Raw genomic sequence first — 4,550 nt, 5'->3', positions numbered from 1 at the left:
TCTTTATCTTTATAAAAGAAAAACACAAAATACTAGGATGATTGGAGAGGCATTGAGTGGCTCACATCGAGCACGTTCTTAAGTAGTCTAATGTGTGTAAAGGTTTTACTTGGTTCTCTTGAGTAAAGATGCGCCAACAAAAGTAATTAACAAACAAGCTGAAAAGAGACGTGTTAAATAATATAAATTGTAACAAAATAGACATACCATAGCATTGCAGGCTGCTGGGTAATCAATTTTAGCATCCATCACTATTCGTTTTGCCATATTCATGTCAGCTGATTTGTCGATGTATACATGGCAAATACCATCTATAGAGGAAAGAAAAAAATACAGAAATCAAACACAAGTCAACATATTTGAAATATTGTAGTGAATTGTTTATACCAAAAAGATAAATTTACCAGCATGACCAAGGACAGGGATCTTAGTTGATGCCTTGATTTGTGAAACCAGTTTATTGCTGCCTCTTGGAACGACAAGATCAATGACATCATCAAGCTGTAGGGTGTGTTATGAGTTTCGGCTTATTTGGCATATTGGTAAAATCATTATTTTCATAATATGTTACTCACCTTTAGCAAATCAGCGATTTCATCTCTACTTGTAACAAGTCCAATAAGTTTGTCACCCACATTGCTAGGAATTGCACCAGTTATAACCTATAAGAAATTTATTTCAGTACACCGATCTAAAAACATGTCATGTCAGCATGAGAAAATACCTTATGCAATATTGTGTTTGATCTCATGGCTTCCTTTCCACCTTTCAGGAGAAGACCATTGCCACTTCGAATTGCTAACGACGCAATCTACACAACGATATCAAAGCTCAAAGATAGCTTATAAATATGCTTAAGTACTAAGCATGAACCAGTCACATGGTAAAAAAAAAATGGTAAATTGTGACGAAAAAAACTACCTGGACCAAGGCATCAGGCCTGGACTCAAAAATGATCAATAGCACACCCAACGGGCACGATGTTTCTCAAGGACTAAATCTTCAGCAACCTGAAAAAGGTACTCTTGCAGATGTAAGATTTATCTTTAGTAAAATATGTTAGTTTTTCCTTTGTTAGAGAGTTTATAAGCAACCACCTCTGTTCTTTTGAGTATCTGGTTGATTGGGTCTTCCATATGTGCAAGAGTGCGGATGGATTTTGCAAGGCTTGCTATCTGTAACACGATGAAACATTAAAGTGAATCAAATGAAAAGAAAAACACCAAGAAGAAAAAAATGCACAATAATTCAACAAATCAAAAAACAAGGAACACGAAATTAATATGCAATTGTGGTTATAATATATGCTGAAATATATACTAGGGCTACCTTTCCTGGCTTCAAAGTCAACCTAGAAACCAAAGATTTCTCATATCCAGCATGTTGTGCTGCAGCTACATCAGCTTCATTCTCGGTTCTAATCACATCCTCATTTTCTTCCAAAGCATCTGCAATGTCTAGCAATATTTTCTTGCGCTCATCCGATGACAAATTCTGTTTCATAAATGTCCAAAGTTGGTATAAAATATTCAGAAAAAAAAGTGGGCTAGCACTTTGTGTCTTCCAGCAAGCATTGTCTTGATAACATACCTGGAGACGCCTTGAACATTCTCTTGCAGAGACAGCCATCTCACGAGCACTAACATCTTTGGATGGTTCCCACAGACTTGCGTCCTTATGAAAGAGAGTACCAATTTTCTCTCCTTGGAGAACTCTAACAATGCTCTGAGATGCAAATCCACTTCAAGGATAAAAAAGTTCAAATTTAGAATGACCAGCTATACCATAAATAACATGATACAACTACTTCTCTTATTTCAACACATTTAATTAAGGCAGAGTGGAAACATAGCAATAAGATGTAAGAAGCACTTGAGTCCAATGCAGTCTACAACAAATATACAGTGAGTCACACCAACTATCAGCTATATAAGAAGGGCAGGCCTGGTGCAGTGGTGAGAGCTGTCTCACTGAGTCACCAGGTCGCGGGTTTGAAGCAGCCTCTCCGCAGATTTTGCGGGGGGGAGGCTTGCCTCGTTTTTTCCCTTCCCCAGACCCCACTCATGTGGGAGCCTCCGGCACTGGGTCTGCCCTTTTTTTTACATGGGGAATATATAAATGAGTAACAAAGGCCAGTTAATCCAGTTATTATTCTCTTGCTAAAGAACGGCAAACCCAATATACATACCTTGTAATAACAACAGGTGTGCCACTGTTTGAAGCCACGAAAGCAGCCTTCACTTTGGCTGTCATTCCTCCTCTACCTACACGTGACTTATCGCCAAAAGTAATCTCATTGTGATGTTTCTCTTTGATGTAGGTATGTATTATCTTTGATTGAGGTTCACTTGGTGGACCACTGTAGAGGCCATCCACGTCACTGAGTAGAACAAGGAGATCTGCTTTAACTTCTATAGCCAAAAGGCCGGCTAAACTGTCATTATCCCAAAATATACCAGAAGAATCCTGTAAAAACAAACAGTTGATGAGAATGACATCGAAAATGCTATTAAATATTAAGAATTTAATAGACTCATGCATTGGTTAAGGTCCAGGTGCATAAGTAGCACAGAATCACATTTATCAAGCAGTGCAGCAAATGCTGTTGAAATTTTCAAAGTCATTCATGGTACAACACAAACCTCATATGGAGCCTTTCTAGTGCTGATGGCATCATTTTCATTAAATATTGGTACAACTTTAAGATCTAATAGTGACTCAACAGTTTCATGGAGCCTCTCCCGGAAGTTTGGGTTCTCAAAATCACTATCTGTCACAAGAAGTTGGGAAGAGGATACATCAAGCTGCATAACAGGAAGCTCAACATTAGAAACATATGGACAAGGCACAGAACTGTCGACAAATTTCGATAGCAAGTTAACAAACACACTTGAGTAAATAGCATATCGTAAAGAGCCATGAGGCCACTCTGTCCAACGGCAGCGCAAGCCTTTCCATCCAGCTCCATCTGTGGCTTTTGCAGATCAGCAAAGCTGCTATTGACAAGCTTCCTGTACTTGAGCCTCTGCTTCCCCACACCAACAGCACCTGAGGTCACAATGATCACCTCGTATCCTAGGGCGTTCAGCTCCTTCACCTGCATTGACAGGAATATTTGGCTAAGAATCTTTGCAGACTTCACTAGTTGATAGAACATTATGAAAGTTTGAATTGGAATTGCTACCTGCTCACAAAGAGCCCCAAGCCTACCCAATGCAATTCGTCCATCATGCCTCGTGACAACTGCAGTGCCCACCTGTTGTGAAAAAGGTAAGAATCAGCTGTAATCAAAACTAGAAGATCCAGACGGATATACTCGGATAGGTAATTCCCAAAAGTTGCCAACTTTGTGGTGGGGTGGGACGACACACTGGTGCTGACCTTGCACCCATAAAAACAGAGGAGAAACAATCCGGCAATTCGATATAAAAAAAACAGAGAAACAATCCGGCAATTCGAACGAGTTGATTCACATACGAAAAGCCATCCAGACAGGATGGCTTCTCTATGCATTCGCATCTCCCATCTGATAAAATCTGATAAAAAACATATAGCAAACTAAGATTACGACATCCAAACTCCAAACATAGGAGTCAACGTGTCAACTTTCACCATCAACCCGTCAACTCGACTATAAGGGATAGAAGCAAAATATAAAACCCAAACAAAACCATGCTGCCTCACCACTTACCTAGACGAAAAGAGAACCCAAAATCAAACACGGTTATTCAAGAATTATTCGCGCTATAAAAAAAACACGATTAGAAAACACAGAAGAATATGAACAACGCAATGCAAATAGCACCAAACAAATCGCGATTTAGATCTAACAGGTCGGCCACCGTCGCCAATCGTACGATTCAATCACCTTGATGATGACGCGTTTGACGTCCTTCATGAAAGTCCGGGTCCGGTCCGCGGTGGCCATGGCCGCCGCCGGCGCTTTTAGCTCGACGCCGCTCCTGGTCCTCCGTCTCCCCTCGCTGTCAGCTTTGCCCTCTCTTATCCGTTTTTTCTCGCGGGGGGCAGCTCTCTCTCGCCGCCTTGTCGCCGCAATCGCGAGGAGGCCGGAGGAGAGAGGAGAGGAGGGTTTTGTAGTGGCTAGATGGGGGCGAGCGAGCAGATCGCAACAACCTACCGCGGTGTGTGTCTGGGGCGCCGCCATCCAGATGGGTTTATCTGGGCAGGGAATCAACGGATGAGAGAGGAGGGAGCGCAGCGGGAGCCCACGTACTGGGATGTCGGGGACTAGAGGTGTTCAAGTATGCTGTACAGTAGATTTCAAAAAAAAAATGTATGTCGTAGAGTATTGGACGTGTTCGCCTAGTCGTTTGTGCTGATTTGTATGACTGACTTGTTGGGAGAGAAAAATATTGTACCATGTCTGATAAGCCGGCTTAATAGAGCAGCCGAACACGCCGATTATATTCACAAACTCAATTAAGCGACGTGTGCGCACCGACGAAGCTTAGTAAAATTTGTAGGCCATCCTGGTTGATGGCCCCTGCTCCATGCAAATTTGTAGAGACTCGAGAACTAATCCACGTGCT

The 4,550-nt window shown here is 41.7% G+C and overlaps 1 pseudogene; it reads right to left on the bottom strand.

The window, feature by feature from the left end:
• Positions 1-90: 90 nt before the first annotated feature.
• On the bottom strand, positions 91-4,215 carry LOC136534325 (delta-1-pyrroline-5-carboxylate synthase 1-like; annotated as a pseudogene).
• Between the last annotated feature and the right edge of the window lie 335 nt (positions 4,216-4,550).

This window comes from Miscanthus floridulus, unplaced genomic scaffold, assembly GCF_019320115.1.
Source record: "Miscanthus floridulus cultivar M001 unplaced genomic scaffold, ASM1932011v1 os_1812, whole genome shotgun sequence".
In the NCBI taxonomy this organism is placed as follows: Eukaryota; Viridiplantae; Streptophyta; class Magnoliopsida; order Poales; family Poaceae; genus Miscanthus; species Miscanthus floridulus.
Note: the sequence above shows the minus strand (reverse complement) of the source record. Positions and strands in the feature narration are given on the sequence as shown.